Below are 14,569 nucleotides of genomic sequence, written 5' to 3'. Positions count from 1 at the left end.
GCTGGATAACAGGGTTTCCTGTTTTATACTTTTCTGGAAACATTGCTGGTGTTGCTTTGCAGTTGTGCATCCCAAGATGCTTTCGTGGCAGGTTAGCAAAGCTTTTATCCTTCTATGGAAAAGCCTTCCAGATTGATAGTGTTTTCCAAAACCCCCTGTTGGTCACAGCAGCCCAGGATGGTGACCTGACAGCACAGTGCAATTTTCATGGCAATTATGATGCTTTTTTTGTTTTGAAAGAGAAAAAAATTATACAAGCAGAATCCATATAATTTCACACAATTTTATAAAAACTCTAGAAAAAAGGCATCTTGGAAAAAAAGATTACCTGTCTGTTATGGGTTGTAATGCACTCATGAATGGAGAAATATGGTCATTATTTTTTTCCACTAATGCATTTCTAAAATGAAATCTTTGGCATTGGGAGGTTTAATAAACCATTTCTGACATTTCCAGTCCATGGCTGACAATGCTGCTAATATTTCCTAAACGAATTTTAGGAAAAAAATCGAGAGAATATTAAAACTTTTAGGTCAGATTCTCAGTGAGATTAATGGGCCTACAAAGATTTAACATGACTGCAGATTACACCCTGAAGTACAAAAACCATTTCATTCATCGTCTTATGAACTTGATAGAGTTTGGATTTGGATTCTGATAAAACAGTTTGTATTTTATAATGGAAATCATCCAGATCTGGAGTCTTAAAGTCCAGAGTTTTTATTTTTCTATCTGAGCTTGAGGAGCACAGCCTGTCTTTAATCTGTGTGCCTCTGTGCTCCACAGAATTTTCAGACTCCTTTCCTATAGTCAGTACCTCCTACAGTCTCTATAACCAGCTGCTCTCCTGAATTTTTAACCAGTTGACCCAGGACAATACAGCAGACACAGACTTTTCATATCCAGCATCTCCCCTTGTTTTTTTTTTTTTTAATGTAATGGTAGAGATGAGTGGTTTCTGTGGCAAAAAGGGTAAGTGGTCCAACTCCCCTTTGGAATATGGTACTCATCTCTTCCCCTACTTCAGTTTTACACCTCTTCATTGTCATAGGGCCTTTTCCCCAGACTCCATGCCATCCACTAGGGTGTATGATGAAGGCAGAAAGGGTGTGACCTTTTGTTTCTAGTCAGCAGTGCTCCCAGGACATTGGAAATGATGTTACAGAGGGAAGATGAAAAGCCAGTGATCAGTATTCAATGCAAATATTGACTGCATTTTCTATATGCAAAGTTACAATGGTTTGTATTTAGGAATAAAATTGTATATGACAGCCTCAGAATGTTTTATCAAGATAAGAACACATTATTTTCTCATCTGAAAGATTAAGAAATTAGGACATAGAAAATTCAAGAAAATCATTAAAAAATTGAACTGATTCCACTGTCATACATAAATTCCTGGATTTCCAATTGTCTGCCCAATCCTTTCACAATTTGTACACACTTCATAGTATCAAATGAGAATTAGTTTGTGTTTAACATGCCATTTTAAACCACCCAGTCAACAGAAAAATCAGCAGCTCCCAAACTAGTAATTCCAGATCTATTTTCAAATACAACCATTGAAATATTTTGCCATAGCTACTTACCACTAATTTATGACTACTTGGTAATTTTTCACTAATTAATGCAACTTTTTTTGTTTTAAAAGATCTATTATGTAAAAGCAGTATCAGTTAGACTTACTGCAACCAGAAATACTGGTAAGAATACAAATGTTCCTAAAATGGCATTATGGTAAATAAATAGTATCTTTTCCCAGGCATTCTGCTGTGCATGTGTTGCAAGGTGTGAAGTTGGTTTTCCTCCCTTTATCCCTCAGTGTGGATGGCAGAATGCATTACTTGGTTTCCTATCATTATTCTAAAAGACAATGGAAATGTGGTAGATTGCTACATAAATAAAACTAAATTTCTAATCTTAAAAATGATGTGTTTTCCTAAGCACATTCAAGTTTGGAACATTACTTGGATTGTAACAGATTCTTAATGGGAGTGAGAAGCTTGCTGTTTGCATAATGTCTTCTGTACCAACTGTCTGGCTTTTGGAAAATGTGGTGGAATATTCATACTCCCCACCCTCTGTGAGTGATATTGTTGCCTTCTGACTAGTGTAAATTACAGAATGAAATCTGCATTCAAAGTCATTCACAGCGCTCTCACACTGTCTGTCACTGCTGGAATATTTGCTTGGTTTAGGATTCCCTGGCTCTACAGGAGCCTAAGGTGGCCTTAATGAAAATTAAACTCTTGGCCTGATGCTTTGATCATCTCACCAGTCTCTCCACTACGTCTTCCATCCAATTATCTAACCAAAGCCAATGGGAGGGGAAAAATCTAGGATTTAGCATGCTAATGAATTTATCATGACACTTGTTACAAAGCTATTGTTACGATACTTCCTAAACAGACCTGGCTATACGTGATGAAATAATCAGGAACTAATGCTGACACTTCCTTCCTCATCCTTGGGATGTTCAGAAATATGGAGAAGCCACGTCTCCCTGTGATTTCCATGGGAATGACCAAGCCAGACAGCATCCTGCCTGCCCAGCTCCGTGGCATCAGGCAAGGAATGCTAAGGGATGCAGAAAAAACTCCATGTTTTGGGCTGGATTTTCTGTTGTACTCAAACATGCAAATTGTTCATACCTAAGCAAAAGAGGTAAAAACCCTGTACATATTGGTGAGATGTAGAGTCACTTTCTACCACCACACTTGTTGCCTGGCTTGCTCCTTCCTTGGCTGGTTGTCCTTGTGCAATTGTTTGTGTCCCTGCGAGTTTGCTCATGGACCATTACGTACCATAATGTGCCATTCTCAGGGAGCACACTCTGTGAAAAAGCACACTGAGAACGAGGTTTGGGTCTTTAAGGGAACATTCACTGAACTTTGGAGAGGGTTTATTAGACCCTGTTCCTATTATTATACAACCATCACTGAGGTTGAAGGAGTGTGTGCTGAAGGAGTAAGGGTGGTACTTCATACTGCTGGGGGTATTGTTGTTACACCAGATAATGTGCACCATCACAATACTGACTTAAAACTTGTTTTAGCTGAGTGTAGTATATGACTTGGAGCAGTCATTGAAAACTCTTTGTGAATACTGTGGCAAAGGCTAATGTACATAAAGGAAGATCAAAGTAAACTTTGAAGTAGGAATGGAGCCTGACATAGCTTAGCAAGACATACTGTACTTAGGCATAACTCAACAAACTGGAAATATTTCATTTTCAGTTTCCTGTCCAAGACATCAGCCTTATTTTGTTTTTCTAATTATTATTTTTATTGTCCATTTTGGTTCTCACTGCCATTAAGTTGTGCTAGCAACTTTTTTTACAAGTTTCCCATAAACATATGGACTGTATTTTCTTTTTGTAAACATTGTTAATAGTGCTTTATCATACAGCAGAACAGTGCAGTTTACCAGCTCCTCTACACATGGAGAATGCTGCCATTCCCCCACCAAACCACGGTGCAGCAAACAGCTGAATAAGGGCCCAAGAGAAGGTGGTGGGATGTAAATGGATCAGCACACTCATCTCCTTTCATCCATCCCTATTTCCATCTTTGTGTAGCACCTCTCTTGCAAGCTACAGTGCTGCAAGCAGCTCTGCCAAGTCCCATTCTCCAGACCTGTCAGATATTCTCAGAATGGGCTTATGTCATATTTCCAGACATATATGTTGACTCAGGCTCTTGAAGGAAGCAGCACCTTTGAGTCTGGCCCACACAGGTCTTCATAATTCTTGGTCTCCAGTGCTGCAGGCTCCATGGGACAATCCTTCTGCCACTATGGCTATTCAATGCCCATGGACTGGGGTTTTTTTCCTGCCTTTCAGTCCGCAGGGGAAGGTGAATGAGCTTCAACTGCAAGTGCCTCCCATCCTTACACACGGTCCCAAACCCTAAGGCACATTCCAGGCAAAGTGACTTCTCACTGACCCGTGCAGTGCAGCCTGTTGACCACTGGGCTATAGCAATGAGCTGGAGCGAAGGCAGAGTCACTCGGGGGGAGTTATGTCTGCTGGGGACAATTCTGAGCAGGCAGCTCCAAATACTGACCTGGGTTTCTCCAGGATCCTCCTGCGTCACATCCGACAGGGTAACGGGCACCTTTTATTGCTGCATGATAGACAAATTACAAGGGACTTTGATTTATTACTTACCAGGCTGTTAAAAATGACTTCTGACCATTTTCTCCTTTGCACAGGCTCCACTCTCCTCCTCCTCTGGCAGTGTGAAGGTGGCAGTGATGTCCTGCTCTGTCCACTCCTGGAGTCCTTGAAGGATGTGGTGCTGGGGAGTGGCATGGCTGCCCTGGAGTGAGCAAGATGATAAAAAGCAGTCTGGCAGCCACTTGCCTCCATCTCTTCTGGCTGCCCTCCCAGCTGAAAGCAGAAGCCACAAGGTAACAAAAAACTCCTTTACATTCCCAATATCTCACTCGGCTGCAGCCAGCAAAACACCTGGAAACTGAGAACCCATTTTGAGCAGTTTCTGAGCATAACATGATCACAACCACCACAAAAAAAAAAAAGCTCTGGGTCAAAGATTCGCAGTAGATGAGCTATAGCATACACACTGACATTTCCAAACAGGCCTAGTCCCTTGTGGAGATTAAAGTAAATCCCACAGTATTTCATTCTAGCTATAATCCTAAATAACAACAAATCTGGATCTGCTGTAAAATATTAAATAACTCCTCCCTTACTTTTTGTCTTCCCTGTATCAAAGAACATCATAAGCTTTGACAGTCAAGTGCTCAGAAATAAGGAAATACTAGAATGCCAGCTGTTCTGTTCATACAGAAGAGTGGCCAGCCCCTAACACCCCGTACCACTAGCTGGAATAATTGTATTACATGTTCTCTTCTAGAGAGAGAAACTACACCCAGCTGAGTAATCTCAGGGCCAGCACTCAAAATGCTGATTGCTGGGTCAGTGCTTTCATTATTAGGGGTTCATGGTAGAAACACAAACCACAAGAGCAGAGAGCTCTCGTGGTTTGTACAGCTCAGCAGAACACACAGACTGTTCAGCTGGAATGTGTTTTATTAACATTGAGCATCCCCTTCACGCACAGATAGCTTTGACATTGTTGGCACTTAAGTAACAATAAAGACTCTGTTATCTAGTGAGGGGTTTTTGGTTTTTCTGAGTGTTTTTCAAAGGCATCTCCCTTTGCAATGTGAGGTGTTTCTGTATCACCTCTGCCTTAAGGGATGTGGTCTGATTGGTGTATCACTCCTCGTAGGAAGCCAGGCTCTGGGCATGCAGCTGTGTTGCCAGAAAGTCTGCACACTATAGACACATCTTTTGTGCATTGCCAGTGAGCTGTGGCTGTGACTCTGTCCCCAAGGGGTCCTGGAAGGTTTTGAACCGTAGGTGTACCTCTGGGCTGCCAGAAAGAATGTGGGTGTGGATGTCTTTGTCTACAGGGATGAAAAGTTGTGGGCTGCTGATATATCAGTATGTGTTATCATAAAGCCTCTGCACGGGAGGTGTATCCCTCTCTTCTGCTAGAGGTCTTCAGGCAATTCCAGAGCTGTTTGTCTCCACAGCATCTGGGACATTCACTGCTCTATTTGCCCTAGCATATCCACATGGTAATAAAGTTGTAGGAGTGATAATACATTTGTGCCAAATTACTCACTGTATCAGCATATGCGCCATCCCTCTGAGGAGCTCAAGATGATTTGAAATTCCTAATTAAGCTTCCTACACTGGAGACAATTAAGGATTATTATGCCCATTTTACAGACGTTGTTGCCATGTTCCCTGGAAGGCCTGTGTGCTGCCCTGCCAGGGGTGCATGTAAAATCCACTGCACCTATTCTGGGTACCCAATTTGTTCTTCACCACAACACTGAAATTGATACCTGTCAAAACTGGACAAGGAACAAACCTTGAGGCCCAGGGCAAAGGGAGCTTAGCTGGCCTGCAAAGAGAGAAAATACCTCATGCATTCATTTTCCTGCCTTCAGGAACAGCAACTTTTGCCTCAAGGCCAAACCCCAAGCGACTGCCCAGACTCTTGAAGAGCCTGGGCAGTCTCAATGCTCCTAAACATCAACTTCATCGTGACTTTGTAGCACAGTATAGCAGTCTGTACTTAGGCATATCCCCAAAGGAAAGAATTATCCAGCAGGATACAGTGTACAAACATATAGCAATGTTCCCATCCGAATCTTTGTATCTGTGCCTGCTGTGCATTTCCCCTTAAACAGTTAATAATCTATAGGGATGAGTCTAGACTACACTTTCCCTTTCTTTCCCAAGCTAAAAATAAAAAAGTGTGAAAAGATTCTGAATCCAGACAGATGCATAACAGACTAAAATTTTCAGATGGTTATGAAGATTCCACTTATTGTTCAGTAACTACAGTTCCACCTTATTTTATCCTCAGCATGAGAAGAAATACTGACTGTCACATTCAGTAGTAACACAAAGCTGGCTATATTTTTCTCTAACAGTAAATATATAGGAATGTGCTTAGTCAGGAGAGGCATCTGATCATATATCCATGAAAAAATAGGCCTCAAATAATCATCAGGAATAAACTCAGAACTTCAGGCTCATCACTAATGGAAAGAATGACACGCACAGGCATGACTTCATGGTCTTAAGGCCTTGAAAATATACATCCAAAATGTATATTGTAGCAATATACATTTTATCACTCTTGGAAGCTGCTAAAGAAGAAAGAGCCAAATGATTGAAGCAGTGTAGACTATCTGCAGGGAAAAGGTGCTTTTTGCCAGTAAGTCAGGGATATTACCTTTGGCTCATGAATCTGCATTATTTTTTTGGCCATACATTCAATCTTGACTCATGCAGACCCTACAAAAATGCAAGAGAAGCAGAAGATGTCACTTGCTTCCTTAGGTTCAAGCCCCACATTTAAAAAACCATATTGAACATTATACACAGCAGGGTTTTCTACCTGGTTTTGTTCTCTTGTAATAAATATAGAAAAAACAGCCCTGGAATTGTGTGAATATGGCAAAAAGTTTTTGCATAAATATTCCCCAGTTTGAATGTTTAACTGAACATGCTCCAGGCACAGCTGCTGAGCATGCACCTGCACTAAGCAAGCTGGAGAAGCCTAGGAGGTGAGTTGTGAAGGAAAATTGAGCAATGGCTTTTGTACCACTCATAGCTGGGCATGGGCTCTCCTCTATTTCCACCACCAAAGGTCCAGATGAAACCTGTTATGCCACTAGTTTGCTTTGCTTTGGATGTGTTTCTACCCATTTTGTATTTCCACTCTGCAAGGACTCCAGTAAAATAATGTACTGGTGATGGTGCATGGTAATAATAGTACTGTAAGGATTTGTCAAAAGCTGCTTCCCTGAGGATTTACATTGCAAAGGTATTTCCAAGAGCTGCTTTCCTGCTGTCAGAGAGCAGAGCAGCACCTTGTGAGCTCTATGTGAGGGAGCCTGAGATGTGAGATGCAAACATCCCAGTGAGCTGTGGATACCCCTTATCTTGCACAGACACTTGTTCAGCCCCATGGAGGGGACCCTCAGCTCCACCTTCATCTACTTCAACAAACATGGCTCTTTCCACCTCCCTGGCTCTATCTGGAAAGCTGGCACCAGTCCCAAAGCTATCCTAGCTCTCTCCCGAGGCTGCTGGGGGTGACCTGCAGCTTGGGCTGACAGCCAGGATAAGTGGTAAGTGCCAGATTGCAATGCTTTTCCCTGAGGCAGCAACCAGTCAACCCAGAGTAAAATGGGTGAGAAGCTTGGGGCTGAGCTGGAGGTCATTGGGGTTTTTTAGGGTTTTTTTGCTTCATAGAATAGGCTATTCTCTAAAAAGGAATAAAGACACATTATCAGGCAGGAGAATCTGCAGCTTGTAGGGTATACCCAGGCAAACCCAATTCCAGGTCACCCAAGGGGTGTGGTAAGGAATGATGTGGGGAGAGGATGGGGGAGGAAATAGCTTGGATGATCCTGTGTGTCTTTCAGACAGGGAACACCAGCAGGTGATGGCCAGAGAAGCTTGGACTTGCTGCTGCTCCACCTGCTCCAGCTGTTTCCAAGCACTGCCAGCACCACATTGGCTTTCACAACTGCCTTGGTGGCATGTGAATCCCTCTCTTAGGAATATTTTCAATCAGCTACAATGTGATGTGCTGCCAGTACTTTGTCTTTCAGCAATTCCTCCAGGAATGGGGAAATGGTAAATTTTCAGTAATTTCTATTATGGCAACACCTGAAGGGAAATTCACAGAAGAAAAATGAGGTATTTTCTGTGCTGATCACTTGCTTCCTGCCAGATTTCAAAGCTGCCAGGTTTTTATTCTCAGCATGAAAACAATTACTGAAAGAATGAGGGTGAAACAATTAACAAACATGAAACAATTAACAAACATGAAACAATTAATAAAGGTGTTAGAACTTCTCAAAAGAGGTGGCAGGAACCTTTCACTACGTGAAGTGCCAGTGAAAGGCATCACAGTGCATTGTCTAGCTCTGTGAACTGGCAGGTGAATTTAGTCCATGTGGATTAAACAGACTTACAGGAGGTGATAAAGGATATTCAACCCTAGATAAACAAAATAAAGATGCAAATCTCTCAAAATCAAACTTCCTTTTGTGAGAAAAACCACCTATCACAACAGCAATCTGAGTCTTCCCCTCTTCCCCCTGTCCCAGGGAGGTGTCTGTGGCAAGACCTGGGGAGCTGCTCTGTTTCTGTCACACCCTCTTGCCTACAGATAAAGCTCACGGGAGCTGACAGTGCATCAGAATTTCATTCGCAATTTTCCATTGCATCACACCAGGCAGCTCCAAACACAGTGCCCAGTGTTAGCTGAGCTGGTGTGACATGGGTTTTGTTCTAACTCAAAAGTGTGTCTAAACCCGTTCCATCAACACTTTTTGTCGGGTATGAGACATGCAGTGATTAATGGAGAGAGACTTCACCAAGAAAGGCCATTCCACACCCTCATCCACGTATTACCAATTCCCACCTAGAGGAAACATGTCTGGGCAGCACTCCGCTGTATTTGCTAGGTGAGATGTTTTCTCAGGGAAATAATGAGATTATTCATCCAGAGATTAGGGAGCTTGATTTAACCTTTCCTTTGAAGGAGCAGACTCCTTAATGACACAGGACTCTCCTGGCAATACCACACAGCTGTATTTTCCACGTTGGACTTAGACCAGACTCGGGCATATGGGTTGTGCTAACTGTGTCATAAGTCCTAAGAACTATGTAAATTGGAGTCCTGGGCACTTTTTAATTTTTTTTTTTCCCCTTAAACTGAATAATTAGGAATAATCACTGCTTCAGATGCCTCTTACTAGGGAATAAGCCATATGCTGTGGAAATGCTTCAGTATTACAGTTGTTCTTTATTGGTTTGTTTGTTCCGCTCTTTCAGTTTCACCAAAGTAGTTCAAGCATTTTCATAGAGACAAAGGTTTTAGGATTTGATGTCTAGTTCGCTGAAGCTGCTATCACATGTTTATAAATTCTGGTTGAGACATTTGTAAACATTTATTTCCTGGATGCCATCAGTTAACTCAGCCCAAACTCTAGCAGGGAGATATTTTTATAGTGAGAATGTAGCTATTTTCACTATATGTGCTTATTCTGACAATTCTCTGTGTGCCCTTGCCCAACTCCTCACTTGGGGGCACCTTCACAGGCAGTTCTGTGAAAGTGGTTGAAGTCCAAGCACAAAAAGCAGGGCAATATGCTTTCAGTTGGAATTTTACAGAAACAAACACATATTTGTTAATTTTTTTTCCTCTTAATTGTCTATAATTTGTAATTTTGTTTAGGTTCTTTTTATTTTTTTTGAGGACAGTTACTAGAGAACAGCAAACAAATAAAATATAGTGTGGTTTGAAGCAGATTGACTGCCAACTAGATTTTTTTAAAAGGCTGTAATAAATCAGTGAGTCATCTGACATTCACAGGAAAAATGTGGGATGTGCAGTAGGAATGGAAAGTATAGAATGCAAAGGGTTGCTGTGGCATGCCCTGCTCTCCTGTCGTGCCTGTGTTACTGACTGCTGGAGACTGGATCTTAACCAGCATGGCTGTTCCATATCAGAGAGAACCTGCCTGACAAGCACTTCACAGGAGCAAGGGCAAGAGTTGAGTACACACCTTGCATCGAGGGAATCGCCAGAAAGAAAAGGTCAAGGAAGAAAAAAAAAATACAAATTACCTCTGGATATTTTTAAGCATGGGATAGGTTCATGGAGAGCAGAAAACCTTTCAGGAAGCCAAGTGAAAGTCATTAGTGCCTGGAACTATGGGGAGATTGTAGGGCAGGAAGAAAAAATGTATTCTGTATTAATTACACTGTAGATTTTTTTCCCTTGGGTTCTCTCCCAGTTGGAGTATTAGTGCTTTGTAGTTAATTAGCTCTTCCTTCCTTCAAAATGATTTTATGATATTAATTAATATAGTATTGTAAACCAATTAATCCTGCCGATTGGCTTGAGGTATTGCACAAATGGTTAAAAACAAACAGCAACTAAAACAGAGACGTTTTTAATCAAAGATTCTTTTTAACATGAAATGGGTTGCTCAGCCCTATAACACCGAGACTCCAGGATCCCTGTGTGTTGGAAATTTTAGGCAGACACACTAAAGGCCATACAGAAATGCAGGTCCCAATTCTGAGATACCATCCCAGATAAAACCGTAAGTCCTGACCCAAGAAGACTTTTCAACTCAGCTGTAAAGACGTGAACAGTCTAAGAGAAATTTAAAGATTTTCGAAGTACTAAGTGGTGCATTAAAACCCCAGTGGAGCTGGTCCCCATTGTCAAGATTCAATTCAGGGAGAGTTCCACAGGGGTGTGGGGCAACAGCATGAAGACCACTTACAGCAGCAGATGCCAAAATACTTTGAAATTTTTGAAGCCAAGCTGCAGAAGTCATTATAAATGTCTTTAAGGAAGATGTGAGAGACAGTAAAGAAGGAGGAAGGATTGCTTTTGAGACGAGCAATAATTTAATGTCTTATAAAGGGTCATTGGTGAAATATGGTGAGTATTGTGGTTGAGTTTAGACAGCACTTGTACTGAGCTGTACTCATGGTATAACACATTGGCACCTCTCTTGAGCTGCTATTTTATTCTCCAGAATTCCAAGTTTCTTCAAATGAAATAGAAAAGGGTAGGGGAAAAAATAGTGGTTATAAATTATAATGCATAGAGGCAGGGTGGAGAGCACAAAGCTTGGAACGCAGCCACGGAGAGGTCAGAGGAGTTAAATCATCACGAATGTCAATGTTTTAACTGCCGGGTTTGCTTGTGTAGTGGCTGGATGCAGGGACTGGGCACACCCTGCAATCACACCCCCGGCTGATGGGGAACAAAAGCTCTCTGGTAGCTTTTGACCAGGTGCACACAGTGGCAAAGCTCCCCTTTTTAAAACAAAATCCAGGAGAGAGGGGAGCTGTGGCCATGGCGTCAGCACATTTTCATCACACAAAAGAGGTGGTGCAGGGTCACAGATCTATCCTCTCACTGCAATTTGCTGCCTCGTAGAAATGTGCTCGGGGTTTTATCCTTCCTATAAAGATGTGTCCATTCCTTCAACATCTACCAAAGTTCCCAGATGTATTCGATATATGGTGCAAAAGCATAATTCTCCCTTTCTAAGCCTTCTTTCCTCCCAGGTGAGGATAAACCAGGGAAAATTGTGGACGTTACTTGGACGGGTCGGTTCCAGGTGGAATTTTATCTGGAAGAAAAGCATGATTCTCACAGAATACCAGCAGCATTATTTCCTGTATTATTAGACAATAAACTATAATGCATTGTATCCCAGCTTAAACAGAGAAGCTTCACATTCATATCATAAACAGGGACATTAGGAGTTTTATCATCTTGTTCCAGGTAATCATCTTGTTCCATATAATTATTTAGCTTTTGCTTCTTGGATGAAGCAATCTTTGAAAATCTGTTCCTATTTAATTAGACACATTCCCTACTGATTGCCACAGGCATCTCCTGTGCAGGTGTAGTCTTGAAGCTGTAAATTCATTTTCAGGAGCAATTCCAGGAAGGAGATGCTCAGTGTGGAATCTGCAGCAAAAACCTTCTTCAGCGTCGGTTTTACCATGTAAGACAAGAAGACGACCTGCTCTGAGGCTCCCTTCTGAGCAAGGAACCAACCAAGCAATGAGACCCAGCCAGGGGTAGGTTTTCTTGTTGCTCTTTTGTGCTCAGTGCTTGCAAACCTTGCTTTTATCCTCCTTGAAGTTACCTGGAGTTTAGATGTACTCCATATAATAATCCAAAAGTAGGTCCTAATTAACTGATCCAAAGGAAGGATGTCAAATGAGTAATGGCCTGGGGATGGGCTTTGTGCTCCCACTGACTGAGGGAAAAGTCCTGTGATTGCACATGCACATTCATACCCTGCCCTCAGTCTGTGATGATCAGCTCCACGTGATCCCGAGCTTTAATGCCAATGAAAAGGATGTGCACTAAAGCTGACAGCAGCATACAGCCACTCCCAGCATTTCAGTCTGCTTCATGACTGGCTGGGGATTTCTCTTTAGGCAAAGAATAATGGCACTTTGATTGTTGTCGAAAGAAGAGGCTGGGAAAATGAATTAAGGGGGAGAAAAAAAAGTGGAGCTTCAGTATATTCCACAGTAAACCAGCCATCAGTGTCTGAGCACCTCTGTCACACTACAGGGCACAATCAAAACAGGATGACTGTGCTGTAGCCTCGTGACTAACAACAGCAAAGGATGAAAGTTTCTATCCTTCCTTCATTTGCAAACCACAACTGTGTCAATCTGCCTGGGACACAAAGATTGTACAACCTTAGAACATCTCCATTAGAAAGCAAAAAAAGGCATGTACTGTGTTCTACCAACCTTGGGGATCCATCAGCCTCCAGCATTCAATGAAATAAGGGACTGGAGAGAAAAAAGGAATAGAGATACTCTGCTGAGGCTGGACTCCTTGAAGAGGTCCTGGTGGCAATGGTAGTGCCCCTGCACGGAACACCATCTTGAGGAATTTCCCATTTGTTGCCCCAATACAACTGCACATACTCTGGAGCACCCATACCTTCATTTTAGGAAGAGGAAAGTTCAGTGTTTAACTCCTCTGCCTGATTTTCTGATGTCTGACTTAGAGAAAGTAATAACCATCTGTTAAGAAATAGAAATAATTTTAAAAAAGGAAGGCTGGGACTTTCAAAAGAGCAAATGGGGTGTTTGCCTCAGACCAGAGACTTCAGAGAAACAAAAAAAATCTCTTTTTTAACTGCTCAGTTTATCTGTTAAGTTTTTAAAAATAGATTTTTCTAGTCTTGTCTCAGAGTTTCACATGAAGCTTTGGAAATCAGTTCCTGGCTCCTCTCTCCTGGTGCAGCTTCTATAGGAGCACGAATTTCCCCTGACATTGGTCCATCCTTTTCCCTTTACAGTGTTACACAATGTGCTTCAGGTAGTGGCAAATTCAGCTCTAACCCTTTCATCTCCAGAAGCAGCTGATTTTCTTTAGGTGCTGTATAAGAAAAGACTTTGGGGATCCTCTGGAAGGGACAGACTGGTAAGTCCTATTCTGCACTGTGTTCACAGTCAGAAAAAATAGCCTGAGGTAAAGGGAATCCTCCTCTGCTTCAGAAGGTTTATTCCCCTGGCCCCAGGCCATAGCAATAAAGAAGTCCTTTGAAATTATTCCCCAGTCCATGATAACCTTTGCAAATCCCACATCAGGAAGGGATTTGGCAGAGTTATAGCTGCTGGTGTTGCCATTATTCTTTTCTTTGTCCATCATCCAAAGCATGTTTGTGCTGCAGAAGATAGTGAGTTTTTTCTTGAGTGCCTTTGCAGAGCATGGACAGGGAAAAGCTAAGGGTCTCTGTCTCCTCTATCCTCTCTTTTCTCTGTGCTGCTGTGCTGGGCTCTGGTAAGGGTAAAAGCCAGCCTTCATGTGATAGTATCATAATTATTATTAGTCTTGGATGATATCCCAAAGTGGCATCAAACTCACTGGAACATAGAATAAGTGATTAAGAGGATTAAAACGAACTTAAGCTCTTTCTTGCTGTCAGTATGTATTGCCTACCTAATGGCACCTGAAACTGAGGAGTCTCTGTCAGTCAGGGCCCATTTTTCATTTCCACCGAAGGAATTTCACAGAGGCAAATCCACCAGTTTTAGAAGAGATGCTCTTAGTTTGAATGAGTATAAAAAAAAGATGAAAATCAGGCTCCTAATATTAATATATTAACCTTCTGTTTGGCTAGCCACCATCATTCCTTATCCCTGCTGGATGCTGGTGTGATTTCTGGGTATATTTAAAGAGGACCCTACTGAAGGGATGTTTTTGGGGTGGAATTGATAGCTCTGTGCCTGCAGTCTCATGAAGGCTCATCAGTGCCCTACTCTGCTTTTTCCATTTATTGTCTCTGATGGACACCTGAGAGTCTCTGAGCATTTCCAAAGCCTCACAGTGGCCTGGTGTGATGGGACAGTATCCCAATTCACAGGGGATTACATATTCACTCTGCCAACCTTTAAGCTTCTGGCTTGGCACATAGGAGCCTTAGGCTCCTTACAGAGTCG

The 14,569-nt window shown here is 42.0% G+C and overlaps 1 long non-coding RNA gene across 1 annotated transcript; it reads left to right on the top strand.

The window, feature by feature from the left end:
* Positions 1-3,974: 3,974 nt before the first annotated feature.
* Positions 3,975-12,168, top strand: LOC148224213 (uncharacterized). Its single transcript, XR_015802838.1, has 3 exons — positions 3,975-4,104; positions 4,213-4,410; positions 12,031-12,168. It is a non-coding gene; the product is annotated as an uncharacterized LOC148224213 (long non-coding RNA).
* The last annotated feature ends 2,401 nt before the right edge of the window (positions 12,169-14,569 follow it).

Source organism: Sturnus vulgaris, chromosome 3 (genome assembly GCF_052056855.1).
Source record: "Sturnus vulgaris isolate bStuVul1 chromosome 3, bStuVul1.hap1, whole genome shotgun sequence".
NCBI classification, from domain to species: Eukaryota; Metazoa; Chordata; class Aves; order Passeriformes; family Sturnidae; genus Sturnus; species Sturnus vulgaris.
The sequence above is the reverse complement of the archived record's forward strand: the minus strand, read 5'-3'. Positions and strand labels throughout refer to the sequence as shown.